The 24,486-nt window shown below is 38.9% G+C and overlaps 1 protein-coding gene across 3 annotated transcripts in view; it reads left to right on the forward strand.

The window, feature by feature from the left end:
• Positions 1-24,486, forward strand: part of LOC137325561 (retinoic acid receptor RXR-gamma-A-like) — a 285,684-nt gene that overhangs the window by 22,195 nt on the left and 239,003 nt on the right. The window lies entirely within an intron of this gene.

The raw sequence follows: 24,486 nt of genomic DNA on the forward strand, positions 1-24,486 counted from the left end.
CAGTGATTGGACCGTGTGATTCTACAAACAGTGATTGGGCCGTGTGATGATACAAACAGTGATTGGCTCGTTTAATTATACAAACAGTGATTGGCTCGTTTAATTATACAAACAGTGATTGGCTCGTTTAATTATACAAACAGTGATTGGCTCATATAATTATACAAACAATGATTGGACCGTCTGATTATACAAACAGTGATTGGACCGTGTGATTATACAAACTGTGATTGGACCCTGTGATGATACAAAAAGTGATTGGACCGTGTGATTAGATAAGCAGTGATTGGACCGTGTGATTACACAATCAGTGATTGGATCCTGTGATTATACAAACACTGATTGGATCGTGTGATTAGATAAGCAGTGATTGGACCGTGTGATTACACAAACAGTGATTGGACCGTGTGATTACACAAACAGTGATTGGACCGTGTGATTACACAAACAGTGATTGGACCGTGTGATTATACAAACAGTGATTGGACCGTGTGATTATACAAACAGTGATTGGACCGTGTGATTACACAATCAGTGATTGGATCCTGTGATTCTACAATCAGTGATTGGACCGTGTGATTATACAAACAGTGATTGGACCGTGTGATGATACAAACAGTGATTGGACCGTGTGATGATACAAACAGTGATTGGATCGTGTGATTACACAAACAGTGATTGGACTGTGTGATTATACAAACAGTGATTGGACCGTGTGATGATACAAACAGTGATTGGATCGTGTGATGATACAAACAGTGATTGGACCGTGTGATGATACAAACAGTGATTGGACCATGTGATTATACAAACAGTGATTGGACCGTGTGATGATACAAACAGTGATTGGACCGTGTGATTATACAAACAGTGATTGGACCGTGTGATGATACAAACAGTGATTGGATCGTGTGATTACACAAACAGTGATTGGACCGTGTGATTATACAAACAGTGATTGGACCGTGTGATTACACAAACAGTGATTGGACCGTGTGATTATACAAACAGTGATTGGACCGTGTGATTATACAAACAGTGATTGGACTGTGTGATTACACAAACAGTGATTGGACCGTGTGATTATACAAACAGTGATTGGACCGTGTGATTTTACAAACAGTGATTGGACCGTGTGATTATACAAACAGTGATTGGACCGTGTGATTATACAAACAGTGATTGGACCGTGTGATTTTACAAACAGTGATTGGATCATGTGATGACACAAACAGTGATTGGACCGTGTGATTATACAAACAGTGATTGGACCGTGTGATTATACAAACAGTGATTGGACCGTGTGATTATACAAACAGTGATTGGACCGTGTGATTATACAAACAGTGATTGGACCGTGTGATTATACAAACAGTGATTGGACCGTGTGATGACACAAACAGTGATTGGACCATGTGATTACACAAACAGTGATTGGACCGTGTGATTACACAAACAGTGATTGGATCATGTGATTACACAAACAGTGATTGGATCATGTGATTACACAAACAGTGATTGGATCGTGTGATTACACAAACGGTGATTGGACCGTGTGATTATCCAAACAGTGATTGGACCGTGTGATTATACAAACAGTGATTGGACCGTGTGATTATACAAACAGTGATTGGACCGTGTGATTATACAAACAGTGATTGGACCGTGTGATTATACAAACAGTGATTGGACCGTGTGATTATACAAACAGTGATTGGACCGTGTGATTTTACAAACAGTGATTGGACCGTGTGATGACACAAACAGTGATTGGACCGTGTGATGACACAAACAGTGATTGGACCGTGTGATTATACAAACAGTGATTGGACCGTGTGATTTTACAAACAGTGATTGGACCGTGTGATTTTACAAACAGTAATTGGACCGTGTGATGACACAAACAGTGATTGGACCGTGTGATTATACAAACAGTGATTGGACCGTGTGATTTTACAAACAGTGATTGGACCGTGTGATTTTACAAACAGTGATTGGACCGTGTGATTTTACAAACAGTGATTGGACCGTGTGATTTTACAAACAGTGATTGGACCGTGTGATTACACAAACAGTGATTGGATCATGTGATTACACAAACAGTGATTGGATCATGTGATTACACAAACAGTGATTGGACCGTGTGATTATACAAACAGTGATTGGACCCTGTGATGATACAAAAAATGATTGGACCTTGTCATTATACAAACAGTGATTGGACCGTGTGATTATACAAACTGTGATTGGACCGTGTGATGATACAAAAAGTGATTGGACCGTGTCATCATACAAACAGTGATTGGACCGTGTGATTCTACAATCAGTGATTGGATCCTGTGATTCTACAATCAGTGATTGGACCGTGTGATTATACAAACAGTGATTGGACCGTGTCATTATACAAACAGTGATTGGACAATCTGATGATACAAACAGTGATTGGTCCGTGTGATTATGCAAACAGTGATTGGATCATGTGATTATACAAACAGTGATTGGACCGTGTGATTATACAAACAGTGATTGGACCATGTGATTTTACAAACAGTGATTGGACCATGTGATTTTACAAACAGTGATTGGACCATGTGATTATACAAACAGTTATTGGACCGTGTGATTATACAAACAGTGATTGGACCGTGTGATTATACAAACAGTGATTGGATCGTGTGATTATACAAACAGTGATTGGACCGTGTGATTATACAAACAGTGATTGGACCGTGTGATTATACAAACAGTGATTGGACCGTGTGATTATACAAACAGTGATTGGACCATGTGATTATACAAACAGTGATTGGACTATGTGATTATACAAACAGTGATTGGACCGTGTGATTATACAAACAGTGATTGGACCATGTGATTATACAAACAGTGATTGGACTATGTGATTATACAAACAGTGATTGGACCGTGTGATGATACAAACAGTGATTGGATCATGTGATTACACAAACAGTGATTGGACTGTGTGATTATAGAAACAGTGATTGGATCATGTGATTACACAAACAGTGATTGGACTGTGTGATTATAGAAACAGTGATTGGATCATGTGATTACACAAACAGTGATTGGACCATGTGATTATACAAACAGTGATTGGACCGTGTAATTATACAAACAGTGATTGGACCGTGTGATTATACAAACAGTTATTGGACCGTGTGATTGTACAAACAGTGATTGGCTCGTTTAATTATACAAACAGTGATTGGCTCGTTTAATTATGCAAACAGTGATTGGATCATGTGATTATACAAACAGTGATTGGACCGTGTGATTGGACAAACCGTGATTGGACCGTGTGATTATGCAAACAGTGATTGGACCGTGTGATTATACAAACAGTGATTGGACCGTGTGATTATACAAACAGTGATTGGGCCGTGTGATTATACAAACAGTGATTGGACCGTGTGATTATACAAACAGTGATTGGACCGTGTGATTATACAAACAGTGATTGGGCCGTGTGATTATACAAACAGTGATTGGACCGTGTGATTATACAAACAGTGATTGGACCGTGTGATTATACAAACAGTGATTGGACCGTGTGATTACACAAACATTGATTGGACCGTGTGATTACACAAACAGTGATTGGACCGTGTGATTGTACAAACAGTGATTGGACCGTGTGATTATACAAACAGTGATTGGACCGTGTGATTATACAAACAGTGATTGGACCGTGTGATTATACAAACAGTGATTGGACCGTGTGATTATACAAACAGTGATTGGACCGTGTGATTATACAAACAGTGATTGGACCGTGTGATTACACAAACAGTGATTGGACCGTGTGATTATACAAACAGTGATTGGATCATGTGATTATACAAACAGTGATTGGACCGTGTGATGACACAAACAGTGATTGGACCGTGTGATTATACAAAAAGTGATTGGATCGTGTGATTATACAAAAAGTGATTGGACCGTGTGATTACACAAACAGTGATTGGACCATGTGATTACACAAACAGTGATTGGACCGTGTGATTATACAAACAGTGATTGGACCGTGTGATTACACAAACAGTGATTGGACCATGTGATTACACAAACAGTGATTGGACCATGTGATTATACAAACAGTGATTGGACCGTGTGATTACACAAACAGTGATTGGACCATGTGATTACACAAACAGTGATTGGACCGTGTGATTATAGAAACAGTGATTGGATCATGTGATTACACAAACAGTGATTGGACTGTGTGATTATAGAAACAGTGATTGGATCATGTGATTACACAAACAGTGATTGGACTGTGTGATTATAGAAACAGTGATTGGATCATGTGATTACACAAACAGTGATTGGACTGTGTGATTATAGAAACAGTGATTGGATCATGTGATTACACAAACAGTGATTGGACTGTGTGATTATAGAAACAGTGATTGGATCATGTGATGACACAAACAGTGATTGGACCGTGTGATTATACAAACAGTGATTGGACCATGTGATTATACAAACAGTGATTGGACCGTGTGATTATACAAACAGTTATTGGACCGTGTGATTATACAAACAGTTATTGGACCGTGTGATTATACAAACAGTTATTGGACCGTGTGATTATACAAACAGTTATTGGACCGTGTGATTATACAAACAGTTATTGGACCGTGTGATTATACAAACAGTGATTGGCTCGTTTAATTATACAAACAGTGATTGGCTCGTTTAATTATGCAAACAGTGATTGGATCATGTGATTATACAAACAGTGATTGGACCGTGTGATTGGACAAACCGTGATTGGACCGTGTGATTATGCAAACAGTGATTGGACCGTGTGATTATACAAACAGTGATTGGACCGTGTGATTATACAAACAGTGATTGGGCCGTGTGATTATACAAACAGTGATTGGACCGTGTGATTATACAAACAGTGATTGGGCCGTGTGATTATACAAACAGTGATTGGACCGTGTGATTATACAAACAGTGATTGGACCGTGTGATTATACAAACAGTGATTGGACCGTGTGATTACACAAACATTGATTGGACCGTGTGATTACACAAACAGTGATTGGACCGTGTGATTGTACAAACAGTGATTGGACCGTGTGATTATACAAACAGTGATTGGACCGTGTGATTATACAAACAGTGATTGGACCGTGTGATTATACAAACAGTGATTGGACCGTGTGATTATACAAACAGTGATTGGACCGTGTGATTACACAAACAGTGATTGGACCGTGTGATTATACAAACAGTGATTGGATCATGTGATTATACAAACAGTGATTGGACCGTGTGATGACACAAACAGTGATTGGACCGTGTGATTATACAAACAGTGATTGGATCGTGTGATTATACAAAAAGTGATTGGACCGTGTGATTACACAAACAGTGATTGGACCATGTGATTACACAAACAGTGATTGGACCGTGTGATTATACAAACAGTGATTGGACCGTGTGATTACACAAACAGTGATTGGACCATGTGATTACACAAACAGTGATTGGACCATGTGATTATACAAACAGTGATTGGACCGTGTCATTACACAAACAGTGATTGGACCGTGTGATTATATAAACAGTGATTGGACCATGTGATTACACAAACAGTGATTGGACCATGTGATTATACAAACTGATTGGACCCTGTGATGATACAAAAAGTGATTGGACCGTTATATTACACAATCAGTGATTGGATCCTGTGATTCTCCAATCAGTGATTGGACCGTGTGATTATACAAACAGTGATTGGATCGTGTGATTATACAAACAGTGATTGGACCGTGTGATTATACAAACAGTGATTGGACCATGTGATTATACAAACAGTGATTGGACCGTGTGATTATACAAACAGTGATTGGACCATGTGATTATACAAACAGTGATTGGACTATGTGATTATACAAACAGTGATTGGACCGTGTGATTATACAAACAGTGATTGGACCATGTGATTATACAAACAGTGATTGGACTATGTGATTATACAAACAGTGATTGGACCGTGTGATGATACAAACAGTGATTGGATCATGTGATTACACAAACAGTGATTGGACTGTGTGATTATAGAAACAGTGATTGGATCATGTGATTATACAAACAGTGATTGGACGATGTGATTATACAAACAGTGATTGGACCGTGTGATGATACAAACAGTGATTGGATCATGTGATTACACAAACAGTGATTGGACCGTGTGATTATACAAACAGTGATTGGACCATGTGATTATACAAACAGTGATTGGACCGTGTGATTATACAAACAGTGATTGGACAATCTAATGATACAAACAGTGATTGGACCGTGTGATTATACAAACAGTGATTGGTCTGTGTGATTATACAAACAGTGATTGGTCTGTGTGATTATACAAACAGTGATTGGACAGTGTGATTATACAAACAGTGATTGGACCGTGTGATTATACAAACTGTGATTGGACCGTGTGATGATACAAACAGTGATTGGACCATGTGATTATACAAACAGTGATTGGACCGTGTGATTATACAAACAGTGATTGGACCGTGTGATTACACAAACAGTGATTGGACCGTGTGATTACACAAACAGTGATTGGACCGTGTGATTACACAAACAGTGATTGGACCGTGTGATTACACAAACAGTGATTGGACCGTGTGATTACACAAACAGTGATTGGACCATGTGATTATACAAACAGTGATTGGACCGTGTGATTACACAAACAGTGATTGGACCGTGTGATTACACAAACAGTGATTGGACCGTGTGATTATACAAACAGTGATTGGACAGTGTGATTACACAAACAGTGATTGGACCATGTGATTATACAAACAGTGATTGGACCGTGTGATTCTACAATCAGTGATTGGACCATGTGATTATACAAACAGTGATTGGACCGTGTGATTATACAAACAGTGATTGGACCGTGTGATTATACAAACAGTGATTGGACCGTGTGATTATACAAACAGTGATTGGCTCGTTTAATTATACAAACAGTGATTGGATCATGTGATTATACAAACAGTGATTGGACCGTGTGATTGGACAAACCGTGATTGGACCGTGTGATTATACAAACAGTGATTGGACCGTGTTATTATCCAAACAGTGATTGGACCGTGTGAATATACAAACAGTGATTGGACCGTGTGATTATACAAACAGTGATTGGACCGTGTGATTATCCAAACAGTGATTGGGCCGTGTGATTATACAAACAGTGATTGGATCGTGTGATTATACAAACAGTGATTGGACCGTGTGATTATACAAACAGTGATTGGACCGTGTGATTATACAAACAGTGATTGGACCGTGTGATTATACAAACAGTGATTGGACCGTGTGATTACACAAACATTGATTGGACCGTGTGATTACACAAACAGTGATTGGACCGTGTGATTACACAAACAGTGATTGGACCGTGTGATTGTACAAACAGTGATTGGACCGTGTGATTATACAAACAGTGATTGGATCATGTGATTATACAAACAGTGATTGGACCGTGTGATTACACAAACAGTGATTGGACCGTGTGATTATACAAACAGTGATTGGATCATGTGATTATACAAACAGTGATTGGATCATGTGATTATACAAACAGTGATTGGATCATGTGATTATACAAACAGTGATTGGACCGTGTGATGACACAAACAGTGATTGGACCGTGTGATTACACAAACAGTGATTGGACCGTGTGATTATATAAACAGTGATTGGACCATGTGATTATACAAAAAATGATTGGACCGATATATTACACAATCAGTGATTGGATCCTGTGATTCTACAATCAGTGATTGGACCGTGTGATTATACAAACAGTGATTGGACCGTGTCATTACACAAACAGTGATTGGACCATGTGATTATACAAACTGATTGGACCCTGTGATGATACAAAAAGTGATTGGACCGTGTGATTACACAATCAGTGATTGGATCCTGTGATTCTCCAATCAGTGATTGGACCGTGTGATTATACAAACAGTGATTGGACCGTGTGATGATATAAACAGTGATTGGACCATGTGATTATACAAACTGATTGGACCCTGTGATGATACAAAAAGTGATTGGACCGTGTGATTACACAATCAGTGATTGGATCCTGTGATTCTCCAATCAGTGATTGGACCGTGTGATTATACAAACAGTGATTGGACCGTGTGATGACACAAACAGTGATTGGACCGTGTGATTACACAAACAGTGATTGGACCGTGTGATTATATAAACAGTGATTGGACCATGTGATTATACAAAAAATGATTGGACCGATATATTACACAATCAGTGATTGGATCCTGTGATTCTACAATCAGTGATTGGACCGTGTGATTATACAAACAGTGATTGGACCGTGTCATTACACAAACAGTGATTGGACCGTGTGATTATACAAACTGATTGGACCCTGTGATGATACAAAAAGTGATTGGACCGTGTGATTACACAATCAGTGATTGGATCCTGTGATTCTCCAATCAGTGATTGGACCGTGTGATTATACAAACAGTGATTGGACCGTGTGATGATATAAACAGTGATTGGACCATGTGATTATACAAACAGTGATTGGACCGTGTGATTATACAAACAGTGATTGGCTCGTTTAATTATACAAACAGTGATTGGACAGTGTGATTACACAAACAGTGATTGGACCATGTGATTATACAAACAGTGATTGGACCGTGTGATTATACAAACAGTGATTGGACCATGAGATTATACAAACAGTGATTGGACCGTGTGATTATACAAACTGTGATTGGACCGTGTGTTTAGCCAAACAGTGATTGGACCTTGTGATTATACAAACAGTTATTGGACCCTGTGATTATACAAACAGTGATTGGCTCGTTTAATTATACAAACAGTGATTGGCTCGTTTAATTATACAAACAGTGATTGGATCATGTGATTATACAAACAGTGATTGGCTCGTTTAATTATACAAACAGCGATTGGCTCGTTTAATTATACAAACAGTGATTGGATCATGTGATTAGACAAACAGTGATTGGACAAACCGTGATTGGACCCTGTGATTATACAAACAGTGATTGGACAAACCGTGATTGGACCATGTGATTATACAAACAGTGATTGGACCGTGTGATTATACAAACAGTGATTGGACAATCTGATGATACAAACAGCGATTGGACCGTGTGATTATACAAACAGTGATTGGACCGTGTGATTACACAAACAGTGATTGGACCGTGTGATTACACAAACAGTGATTGGACCGTGTGATTATACAAACAGTGATTGGATCGTGTGATTCTCCAATCAGTGATTGGACCGTGTGATTATACAAACAGTGATTGGACCGTGTGATTATACAAACAGTGATTGGACCGTGTGATTAGACAAACAGTGATTGGACCGTGTGATTATATAAACAGTGATTGGACCATGTGATTACACAAACAGTGATTGGACCGTGTGATTACACAAACAGTGATTGGACCGTGTGATTATACAAACAGTGATTGGATCATGTGATTATACAAACAGTGATTGGACCATGTGATTATACAAACAGTGATTGGACCGTGTGATGACACAAACAGTGATTGGACCGTGTGATTATACAAACAGTGATTGGCTCGTTTAATTCTACAAACAGTGATTGGCTCGTTTAATTATACAAACAGTGATTGGATCATGTGATTATACAAACAGTGATTGGACCGTGTGATTGGACAAACCGTGATTGGACCGTGTGATTATACAAACAGTGATTGGACCGTGTGATTATACAAACAGTGATTGGACTGTGTGATTATACAAACAGTGATTGGACCATGTGATTATACAAACAGTGATTGGACTGTGTGATTATACAAACAGTGATTGGACCATGTGATTATACAAACAGTGATTGGACCGTGTGATTGGACAAACAGTGATTGGACCGTGTGATTATCCAAACAGTGATTGGACCGTGTGATTATACAAACAGTGATTGGACTGTGTGATTATACAAACAGTGATTGGACCATGTGATTATACAAACAGTGATTGGACCGTGTGATTACACAAACAGTGATTGGACCATGTGATTATACAAACAGTGATTGGACCATGTGATTATACAAACATTGATTGGACCGTGATATTACACAATTCGTGATTGGACCGTGTGCTTGTGCAATCAGTGATTGGACCGTGTGATTATACAAACAGTGATTGGATCGTGTGATGACACAAACATTGATTGGACCGTGTGATTGTACAAACATTGATTGGACCGTGTGATTAGACAAACAGTGATTGGACCATGTGATTGTACAAACATTGATTGGACCGTGTGATTATACAAACAGTGATTGGACCGTGTGATTGGACAAACCGTGATTGGACCGTGTGATTATGCAAACAGTGATTGGACCGTGTGATTATACAAACAGTGATTGGACCGTGTGATTATACAAACAGTGATTGGGCCGTGTGATTATACAAACAGTGATTGGACCGTGTGATTATACAAACAGTGATTGGACCGTGTGATTATACAAACAGTGATTGGGCCGTGTGATTATACAAACAGTGATTGGACCGTGTGATTATACAAACAGTGATTGGACCGTGTGATTATACAAACAGTGATTGGACCGTGTGATTACACAAACATTGATTGGACCGTGTGATTACACAAACAGTGATTGGACCGTGTGATTATACAAACAGTGATTGGACCGTGTGATTATACAAACAGTGATTGGACCGTGTGATTATACAAACAGTGATTGGACCGTGTGATTACACAAACAGTGATTGGACCGTGTGATTATACAAACAGTGATTGGATCATGTGATTATACAAACAGTGATTGGACCATGTGATTATACAAACAGTGATTGGACCGTGTGATGACACAAACAGTGATTGGACCGTGTGATTATACAAACAGTGATTGGATCGTGTGATTATACAAAAAGTGATTGGACCGTGTGATTACACAAACAGTGATTGGACCGTGTGATTACACAAACAGTGATTGGACCGTGTGATTATACAAACAGTGATTGGACCGTGTGATTACACAAACAGTGATTGGACCATGTGATTACACAAACAGTGATTGGACCATGTGATTATACAAACAGTGATTGGACCGTGTCATTACACAAACAGTGATTGGACCGTGTGATTATATAAACAGTGATTGGACCATGTGATTACACAAACAGTGATTGGACCATGTGATTATACAAACTGATTGGACCCTGTGATGATACAAAAAGTGATTGGACCGTTATATTACACAATCAGTGATTGGATCCTGTGATTCTCCAATCAGTGATTGGACCGTGTGATTATACAAACAGTGATTGGATCGTGTGATTATACAAACAGTGATTGGACCGTGTGATTATACAAACAGTGATTGGACCATGTGATTATACAAACAGTGATTGGACCGTGTGATTATACAAACAGTGATTGGACCATGTGATTATACAAACAGTGATTGGACTATGTGATTATACAAACAGTGATTGGACCGTGTGATTATACAAACAGTGATTGGACCATGTGATTATACAAACAGTGATTGGACTATGTGATTATACAAACAGTGATTGGACCGTGTGATTATACAAACAGTGATTGGATCATGTGATTACACAAACAGTGATTGGACTGTGTGATTATAGAAACAGTGATTGGATCATGTGATTATACAAACAGTGATTGGACTATGTGATTATACAAACAGTGATTGGACCGTGTGATGATACAAACAGTGATTGGATCATGTGATTACACAAACAGTGATTGGACCGTGTGATTATACAAACAGTGATTGGACCATGTGATTATACAAACAGTGATTGGACCGTGTGATTATACAAACAGTGATTGGACAATCTAATGATACAAACAGTGATTGGACCGTGTGATTATACAAACAGTGATTGGTCTGTGTGATTATACAAACAGTGATTGGTCTGTGTGATTATACAAACAGTGATTGGACAGTGTGATTATACAAACAGTGATTGGACCGTGTGATTATACAAACTGTGATTGGACCGTGTGATGATACAAACAGTGATTGGACCATGTGATTATACAAACAGTGATTGGACCGTGTGATTATACAAACAGTGATTGGACCGTGTGATTACACAAACAGTGATTGGACCGTGTGATTACACAAACAGTGATTGGACCGTGTGATTACACAAACAGTGATTGGACCGTGTGATTACACAAACAGTGATTGGACCATGTGATTATACAAACAGTGATTGGACCGTGTGATTACACAAACAGTGATTGGACCGTGTGATTACACAAACAGTGATTGGACCGTGTGATTATACAAACAGTGATTGGACAGTGTGATTACACAAACAGTGATTGGACCATGTGATTATACAAACAGTGATTGGACCGTGTGATTCTACAATCAGTGATTGGACCATGTGATTATACAAACAGTGATTGGACCGTGTGATTATACAAACAGTGATTGGACCGTGTGATTATACAAACAGTGATTGGACCGTGTGATTATACAAACAGTGATTGGCTCGTTTAATTATACAAACAGTGATTGGATCATGTGATTATACAAACAGTGATTGGACTATGTGATTATACAAACAGTGATTGGACCGTGTGATGATACAAACAGTGATTGGATCATGTGATTACACAAACAGTGATTGGACCGTGTGATTGGACAAACCGTGATTGGACCGTGTGATTATACAAACAGTGATTGGACCGTGTTATTATCCAAACAGTGATTGGACCGTGTGAATATACAAACAGTGATTGGACCGTGTGATTATACAAACAGTGATTGGACCGTGTGATTATCCAAACAGTGATTGGGCCGTGTGATTATACAAACAGTGATTGGATCGTGTGATTATACAAACAGTGATTGGACCGTGTGATTATACAAACAGTGATTGGACCGTGTGATTATACAAACAGTGATTGGACCGTGTGATTATACAAACAGTGATTGGACTGTGTGATTACACAAACATTGATTGGACCGTGTGATTACACAAACAGTGATTGGACCGTGTGATTACACAAACAGTGATTGGACCGTGTGATTATACAAACAGTGATTGGATCATGTGATTATACAAACAGTGATTGGACCGTGTGATTACACAAACAGTGATTGGACCGTGTGATTATACAAACAGTAATTGGATCATGTGATTATACAAACAGTGATTGGATCATGTGATTGTACAAACAGTGATTGGACCGTGTGATTATACAAACAGTGATTGGATCATGTGATTATACAAACAGTGATTGGATCATGTGATTATACAAACAGTGATTGGATCATGTGATTATACAAACAGTGATTGGACCGTGTGATGACACAAACAGTGATTGGACCGTGTGATTACACAAACAGTGATTGGACCGTGTGATTATATAAACAGTGATTGGACCATGTGATTATACAAAAAATGATTGGACCGATATATTACACAATCAGTGATTGGATCCTGTGATTCTACAATCAGTGATTGGACCGTGTGATTATACAAACAGTGATTGGACCGTGTCATTACACAAACAGTGATTGGACCATGTGATTATACAAACTGATTGGACCCTGTGATGATACAAAAAGTGATTGGACCGTGTGATTACACAATCAGTGATTGGATCCTGTGATTCTCCAATCAGTGATTGGACCGTGTGATTATACAAACAGTGATTGGACCGTGTGATGATATAAACAGTGATTGGACCATGTGATTATACAAACTGATTGGACCCTGTGATGATACAAAAAGTGATTGGACCGTGTGATTACACAATCAGTGATTGGATCCTGTGATTCTCCAATCAGTGATTGGACCGTGTGATTATACAAACAGTGATTGGACCGTGTGATGACACAAACAGTGATTGGACCGTGTGATTACACAAACAGTGATTGGACCGTGTGATTATATAAACAGTGATTGGACCATGTGATTATACAAAAAATGATTGGACCGATATATTACACAATCAGTGATTGGATCCTGTGATTCTACAATCAGTGATTGGACCGTGTGATTATACAAACAGTGATTGGACCGTGTCATTACACAAACAGTGATTGGACCGTGTGATTATACAAACTGATTGGACCCTGTGATGATACAAAAAGTGATTGGACCGTGTGATTACACAATCAGTGATTGGATCCTGTGATTCTCCAATCAGTGATTGGACCGTGTGATTATACAAACAGTGATTGGACCGTGTGATGATATAAACAGTGATTGGACCATGTGATTATACAAACAGTGATTGGACCGTGTGATTATACAAACAGTGATTGGCTCGTTTAATTATACAAACAGTGATTGGACAGTGTGATTACACAAACAGTGATTGGACCATGTGATTATACAAACAGTGATTGGACCGTGTGATTATACAAACAGTGATTGGACCATGAGATTATACAAACAGTGATTGGACCGTGTGATTATACAAACTGTGATTGGACCGTGTGTTTAGCCAAACAGTGATTGGACCTTGTGATTATACAAACAGTTATTGGACCCTGTGATTATACAAACAGTGATTGGCTCGTTTAATTATACAAACAGTGATTGGCTCGTTTAATTATACAAACAGTGATTGGATCATGTGATTATACAAACAGTGATTGGCTCGTTTAATTATACAAACAGCGATTGGCTCGTTTAATTATACAAACAGTGATTGGATCATGTGATTAGACAAACAGTGATTGGACAAACCGTGATTGGACCCTGTGATTATACAAACAGTGATTGGACAAACCGTGATTGGACCATGTGATTATACAAACAGTGATTGGACCGTGTGATTATACAAACAGTGATTGGACAATCTGATGATACAAACAGCGATTGGACCGTGTGATTATACAAACAGTGATTGGACCGTGTGATTACACAAACAGTGATTGGACCGTGTGATTACACAAACAGTGATTGGACCGTGTGATTATACAAACAGTGATTGGATCGTGTGATTCTCCAATCAGTGATTGGACCGTGTGATTATACAAACAGTGATTGGACCGTGTGATTATACAAACAGTGATTGGACCGTGTGATTAGACAAACAGTGATTGGACCGTGTGATTATATAAACAGTGATTGGACCATGTGATTACACAAACAGTGATTGGACCGTGTGATTACACAAACAGTGATTGGACCGTGTGATTATACAAACAGTGATTGGATCGTGTGATTAGACAAACAGTGATTGGACCGTGTGATTATACAAACAGTGATTGGACCGTGTGATTATACAAACAGTGATTGGACCGTGTGATTATACAAACAGTGATTGGACCGTGTGATTATACAAACAGTGATTGGACTGTGTGATTACACAAACAGTGATTGGAACGTGTGATTATACAAACAGTGATTGGATCGTGTGATTATACAAACAGTGATTGGACCATGTGATTATACAAACAGTGATTGGACCGTGTGATTATACAAACAGTGATTGGCTCGTTTAATTCTACAAACAGTGATTGGCTCGTTTAATTATACAAACAGTGATTGGATCATGTGATTATACAAACAGTGATTGGACCGTGTGATTGGACAAACCGTGATTGGACCGTGTGATTATACAAACAGTGATTGGACCGTGTGATTATACAAACAGTGATTGGACTGTGTGATTATACAAACAGTGATTGGACCATGTGATTATACAAACAGTGATTGGACTGTGTGATTATACAAACAGTGATTGGACCATGTGATTATACAAACAGTGATTGGACCGTGTGATTGGACAAACAGTGATTGGACCGTGTGATTATCCAAACAGTGATTGGACCGTGTGATTATACAAACAGTGATTGGACTGTGTGATTATACAAACAGTGATTGGACCATGTGATTATACAAACAGTGATTGGACCGTGTGATTACACAAACAGTGATTGGACCATGTGATTATACAAACAGTGATTGGACCATGTGATTATACAAACATTGATTGGACCGTGATATTACACAATTCGTGATTGGACCGTGTGCTTGTGCAATCAGTGATTGGACCGTGTGATTATACAAACAGTGATTGGATCGTGTGATGACACAAACATTGATTGGACCGTGTGATTGTACAAACATTGATTGGACCGTGTGATTAGACAAACAGTGATTGGACCATGTGATTGTACAAACATTGATTGGACCGTGTGATTATACAAACAGTGATTGGACCGTGTGATTGGACAAACCGTGATTGGACCGTGTGATTATACAAACAGTGATTGGACCGTGTGATTGGACAAACCGTGATTGGACCGTGTGATTATACAAACAGTGATTGGACCATGTGATTATCCAAACAGTGATTGGACCGTGTGATTATACAAACAGTGATTGGACCGTGTGATTATACAAACAGTGATTGGACCATGTGATTATACAAACAGTGATTGGACCGTGTGATTATACAAACAGTGATTGGACCGTGTGATTATACAAACAGTGATTGGACCGTGTGATTATACAAACAGTGATTGGACCATGTGATTATACAAACAGTGATTGGACCGTGTGATTATCCAAACAGTGATTGGACCGTGTGATTATACAAACAGTGATTGGACCGTGAGATTATACAAACAGTGATTGGACCATGTGATCATACAAACTGATTGGACCCTGTGATGATACAAAAAGTGATTGGGCCGTTATATTACACAATCAGTGATTGGATCCTGTGATTCTCCAATCAGTGATTGGACCGTGTGATTGTACAAACAGTGATTGGACCGTGTGATTATACAAACAGTGATTGGATCATGTGATTATACAAACAGTGATTGGACCGTGTGATTACACAAACAGTGATTGGACCGTGTGATTACACAAACAGTGATTGGACCGTGTGATTACACAAACAGTGATTGGACCGTGTGATTACACAAACAGTGATTGGACCGTGTGATTACACAAACAGTGATTGGACCGTGTGATTATACAAACAGTGATTGGACCGTGTGATTATACAAACAGTGATTGGACCGTGTGATTATACAAACAGTGATTGGACCATGTAATGATACAAACAGTGATTGGACCGTGTGATTATACAAACAGTGATTGGACCGTGTGATTATACAAACAGTGATTGGACCATGTGATTATACAAACAGTGATTGGACCATGTAATGATACAAACAGTGATTGGACCGTGTGATTATACAAACAGTGATTTGACCGTGTGATTACACAAACAGTGATTGGACCGTGTGATTATACAAACAGTGATTGGATCATGTGATTATACAAACAGTGATTGGACCGTGTGATTACACAAACAGTGATTGGACCGTGTGATTATACAAACAGTGATTGGACCGTGTGATTATACAAACAGTGATTGGACCGTGTGATTATACAAACAGTGATTGGACCATGTAATGATACAAACAGTGATTGGACCGTGTGATTATACAAACAGTGATTGGACCGTGTGATTATACAAACAGTGATTGGACCATGTGATTATACAAACAGTGATTGGACCATGTAATGATACAAACAGTGATTGGACCGTGTGATTATACAAACAGTGATTTGACCGTGTGATTACACAAACAGTGATTGGACCGTGTGATTATACAAACAGTGATTGGATCATGTGATTATACAAACAGTGATTGGACCGTGTGATTACACAAACAGTGATTGGACCGTGTGATTATACATACAGTGATTGGACCATGTAATGATACAAACAGTGATTGGACCGTGTGATGATACAAACAGTGATTGGACCGTGTGATTATACAATCAGTGATTGGACCGTGTGATCACACAAACAGTGATTGGACCGTGTGATTATACAAACAGTGATTGGACCATGTAATGATACAAACAGTGATTGGACCGTGTGATGATACAAACAGTGATTGGACCGTGTGATTATACAATCAGTGATTGGACCGTGTGATTACACAAACAGTGATTGGACCGTGTGATTATACAAACAGTGATTGGACCGTGTGATTATACAAACAGTGATTGGACCGTGTGATTATACAAACAGTGATTGGATCATGTGATTATACAAACAGTGATTGGACCGTGTGATTACACAAACAGTGATTGGATCATGTGATTGTACAAACAGTGATTGGACCATGTGATTATACAAACAGTGATTGGACCGTGTGATTATACAAACAGTGATTGGATCATGTGATTATACAAACAGTGATTGGACCATGTGATTATACAAACAGTGATTGGACCGTGTGATTACACAAACAGTGATTGGACCGTGTGATTATACAAACAGTAATTGGATCATGTGATTATACAAACAGTGATTGGACCGTGTGATTACACAAACAGTGATTGGACCGTGTGATTACACAAACAGTGATTGGACCCTGTGATTATACATACAGTGATTGGACCATGTAATGATACAAACAGTGATTGGACCGTGTGATGATACAAACAGTGATTGGACCGTGTGATTATACAATCAGTGATTGGACCGTGTGATTATACAAACAGTGATTGGACCGTGTGATTACACAAACATTGATTGGACCGTGTGATTACACAAACAGTGATTGGACCGTGTGATTGTACAAACAGTGAATGGATCATGTGATTATACAAACAGTGATTGGATCATGTGATTATACAAACAGTGATTGGACCGTGTGATTACACAAACAGTGATTGGACCGTGTGATTACACAAACAGTGATTGGACCGTGTGATTACACAAACAGTGATTGGACCGTGTGATTACACAAACAGTGATTGGACCGTGTGATTACACAAACAGTGATTGGACCGTGTGATTATACAAACAGTGATTGGACCGTGTGATTACACAAACATTGATTGGACCGTGTGATTACACAAACAGTGATTGGACCGTGTGATTGTACAAACAGTGAATGGATCATGTGATTATACAAACAGTGATTGGATCATGTGATTATACAAACAGTGATTGGACCGTGTGATTACACAAACAGTGATTGGACCGTGTGATTACACAAACAGTGATTGGACCGTGTGATTACACAAACAGTGATTGGACCGTGTGATTACACAAACAGTGATTGGACCGTGTGATTACACAAACAGTGATTGGACCGTGTGATTATACAAACTGTGATTGGACCCTGTGATGATACAAAAAGTGATTGGACCGATATATTACACAATCAGTGATTGGATCCTGTGATTCTACAATCAGTGATTGGACCGTGTGATTATACAAACAGTGATTGGACCGTGTGATTATACAAACAGTGATTGGACCATATGACTATACAAACTGATTGGACCCTGTGATGATACAAAAAGTGATTGGACCGTTATATTACACAATCAGTGATTGGATCCTGTGATTCTCCAATCAGTGATTGGACCGTGTGATTATACAAACAGTGATTGGACCGTGTGATTGTACAAACAGTGATTGGACAATCTGATTATACAAACAGTGATTGGATCATGTGATGACACAAACAGTGATTGGACCGTGTGATTATACAAACAGTGATTGGATCATGTGATTACACAAACAGTGATTGGACCGTGTGATTACACAAACAGTGATTGGATCATATGATGACACAAACAGTGATTGGACCGTGTGATTATACAAACAGTGATTGGACCATGTGATTATACAAACAGTGATTGGACCGTGTGATGATACAAACAGTGATTGGATCGTGTGATTATACAAACAGTGATTGGACCGTGTGATTACACAAACATTGATTGGACCGTGTGATTACACAAACAGTGATTGGACCGTGTGATTACACAAACAGTGATTGGACCGTGTGATTATACAAACAGTGATTGGATCATGTGATTATACAAACAGTGATTGGATCATGTGATTATACAAACAGTGATTGGACCGTGTGATTATACAAACAGTGATTGGATCATGTGATTATACAAACAGTGATTGGATCATATGATGACACAAACAGTGATTGGACCGTGTGATTGTACAAACAGTGATTGGATCGTGTGATTATACAAACAGTGATTGGACCGTGTGATGATACAAAAAGTGATTGGATCGTGTGATTATACAAACAGTGATTGGACCGTGTGATTATACAAACAGTGATTGGACCGTGTGATGATACAAAAAGTGATTGGATCGTGTGATTATACAAACAGTGATTGGACCATGTGATTACACAAACAGTGATTGGACCGTGTGATTGTACAAACAGTGATTGGATCATGTGATTATACAAACAGTGATTGGATCATATGATGACACAAACAGTGATTGGACCGTGTGATTACACAAACAGTGATTGGACCGTGTGATTATACAAACAGTGATTGGATCATGTGATTATACAAACAGTGATTGGACCGTGTGATTGGACAAACCGTGATTGGACCGTGTGATTATACAAACAGTGATTGGACCATGTGATTATCCAAACAGTGATTGGACCGTGTGATTATACAAACAGTGATTGGACCGTGTGATTATACAAACAGTGATTGGACCATGTGATTATACAAACAGTGATTGGACCGTGTGATTATCCAAACAGTGATTGGACCGTGTGATTATACAAACAGTGATTGGACCGTGAGATTATACAAACAGTGATTGGACCATGTGATCATACAAACTGATTGGACCCTGTGATGATACAAAAAGTGATTGGGCCGTTATATTACACAATCAGTGATTGGATCCTGTGATTCTCCAATCAGTGATTGGACCGTGTGATTGTACAAACAGTGATTGGACCGTGTGATTATACAAACAGTGATTGGATCATGTGATTATACAAACAGTGATTGGACCGTGTGATTACACAAACAGTGATTGGACCGTGTGATTACACAAACAGTGATTGGACCGTGTGATTACACAAACAGTGATTGGACCGTGTGATTACACAAACAGTGATTGGACCGTGTGATTACACAAACAGTGATTGGACCATGTGATTATACAAACAGTGATTGGACCGTGTGATTACACAAACAGTGATTGGACCGTGTGATTATACAAACAGTAATTGGATCATGTGATTATACAAACAGTGATTGGACCGTGTGATTACACAAACAGTGATTGGACCGTGTGATTACACAAACAGTGATTGGACCCTGTGATTATACATACAGTGATTGGACCGTGTGATTACACAAACAGTGATTGGACCGTGTGATTATACAAACAGTGATTGGACCGTGTGATTACACAAACATTGATTGGACCGTGTGATTACACAAACAGTGATTGGACCGTGTGATTGTACAAACAGTGATTGGATCATGTGATTATACAAACAGTGATTGGATCATGTGATTATACAAACAGTGATTGGACCGTGTGATTACACAAACAGTGATTGGACCGTGTGATTACACAAACAGTGATTGGACCGTGTGATTACACAAACAGTGATTGGACCGTGTGATTACACAAACAGTGATTGGACCGTGTGATTACACAAACAGTGATTGGACCGTGTGATTATACAAACTGTGATTGGACCCTGTGATGATACAAAAAGTGATTGGACCGATATATTACACAATCAGTGATTGGATCCTGTGATTCTACAATCAGTGATTGGACCGTGTGATTATACAAACAGTGATTGGACCGTGTGATTATACAAACAGTGATTGGACCATATGACTATACAAACTGATTGGACCCTGTGATGATACAAAAAGTGATTGGACCGTTATATTACACAATCAGTGATTGGATCCTGTGATTCTCCAATCAGTGATTGGACCGTGTGATTATACAAACAGTGATTGGACCGTGTGATTGTACAAACAGTGATTGGACAATCTGATTATACAAACAGTGATTGGATCATGTGATGACACAAACAGTGATTGGACCGTGTGATTGTACAAACAGTGATTGGATCATGTGATTACACAAACAGTGATTGGACCGTGTGATTACACAAACAGTGATTGGACTGTGTGATTATACAAACAGTGATTGGACCATGTGATTATATAAACAGTGATTGGACCGTGTGATTATACAAACAGTGATTGGACCATGTGATTATACAAACAGTGATTGGACCGTGTGATGATACAAACAGTGATTGGATCGTGTGATTATACAAACAGTGATTGGACCGTGTGATTACACAAACATTGATTGGACCGTGTGATCACACAAACAGTGATTGGACCGTGTGATTACACAAACAGTGATTGGACCGTGTGATTATACAAACAGTGATTGGATCATGTGATTATACAAACAGTGATTGGATCATGTGATTATACAAACAGTGATTGGACCGTGTGATTATACAAACAGTGATTGGATCATGTGATTATACAAACAGTGATTGGATCATATGATGACACAAACAGTGATTGGACCGTGTGATTATACAAACAGTGATTGGATCGTGTGATTATACAAACAGTGATTGGACCGTGTGATGATACAAAAAGTGATTGGATCGTGTGATTATACAAACAGTGATTGGACCGTGTGATTACACAAACAGTGATTGGACCGTGTGATTATACAAACAGTGATTGGATCATGTGATTATACAAACAGTGATTGGACCGTGTGATTACACAAACAGTGATTGGACCGTGTGATTATACAAACAGTGATTGGACCGTGTGATTGTACAAACAGTGATTGGACAATCTGATTATACAAACAGTGATTGGACCGTGTGATTATACAAACAGTGATTGGATCATGTGATTACACAAACAGTGATTGGACCGTGTGATTACACAAACAGTGATTGGACTGTGTGATTATACAAACAGTGATTGGACCATGTGATTATACAAACAGTGATTGAACCGTGTGATTATACAAACAGTGATTGGACCATGTGATTATACAAACAGTGATTGGACCGTGTGATTATACAAACAGTGATTGGACCATGTGATTATACAAACAGTGATTGGACCGTGTGATTATACAAACAGTGATTGGACCATGTGATTATACAAACAGTGATTGAACCGTGTGATTATACAAACAGTGATTGGACCATGTGATTATACAAGCAGTGATTGGACCGTGTGATTATACAAACAGTGATTGGACCGTGTGATGACACAAACAGTGATTGGACCGTGTGATGATACAAACAGTGATTGGATCGTGTGATTATACAAACAGTGATTGGACCATGTGATTATACAAACAGTGATTGGATCATATGATGACACAAACAGTGATTGGACCGTGTGATTATACAAACAGTGATTGGACCCTGTGATTATACAAACAGTGATTGGACCGTGTCATTATACAAACAGTGATTGGACCGTGTGATTATACAAACAGTGATTGGACCGTGTCATTATACAAACAGTGATTGGACCGTGTGATTATACAAACAGTGATTGGATCGTGTGATTATACAAACAGTGATTGGACCGTGTGATTATACAAACAGTGATTGGACCGTGTGATTATACAAACAGTGATTGGACCGTGTGATTAGACAAACAGTGATTGGACCGTGTCATTATACAAACAGTGATTGGACCGTGTGATTACACAAACAGTGATTGGACCGTGTGATTAGACAAACAGTGATTGGACCGTGTGATTATACAAACAGTGATTGGACCCTGTGATTATACAAACAGTGATTGGACCATGTGATTATACAAACAGTGATTGGACCGTGTGATTATACAAACAGTGATTGGACCATGTGATTATACAAACAGTGATTGGACCGTGTGATTATACAAACAGTGATTGGACCATGTGATTATACAAACAGTGATTGGACCGTGTGATTATACAAACAGTGATTGGACCGTGTGATTATACAAACAGTGATTGGACCGTGTGATTATACAAACAGTTATTGGACCGTGTGATTATACAAACAGTGATTGGCTCGTTTAATTATACAAACAGTGATTGGCTCGTTTAATTATACAAACAGTGATTGGATCATGTGATTATACAAACAGTGATTGGACCGTGTGATTGGACAAACCGTGATTGGACCGTGTGATTATACAAACAGTGATTGGACCCTGTGGTTATACAAACAGCGATTGGACCGTGTGATTGTACAAACAGCGATTGGACCGTGTGATTGTACAAACAGTGATTGGACCGTGTGATTATCCAAACAGTGATTGGACCGTGTGATTATCCAAACAGTGATTGGGCCGTGTGATTATACAAACAGTGATTGGACCGTGTGATTATACAAACAGTGATTGGACCGTGTGATTATCCAAACAGTGATTGGACCGTGTGATTATCCAAACAGTGATTGGACCGTGTGATTATCCAAACAGTGATTGGGCCGTGTGATTATACAAACAGTGATTCGACCGTGTGATTATACAAACAGTGATTGGACTGTGTGATTATACAAACAGTGA

The sequence above is a fragment of the Heptranchias perlo genome, chromosome 9 (assembly GCF_035084215.1).
Source record: "Heptranchias perlo isolate sHepPer1 chromosome 9, sHepPer1.hap1, whole genome shotgun sequence".
In the NCBI taxonomy this organism is placed as follows: Eukaryota; Metazoa; Chordata; class Chondrichthyes; order Hexanchiformes; family Hexanchidae; genus Heptranchias; species Heptranchias perlo.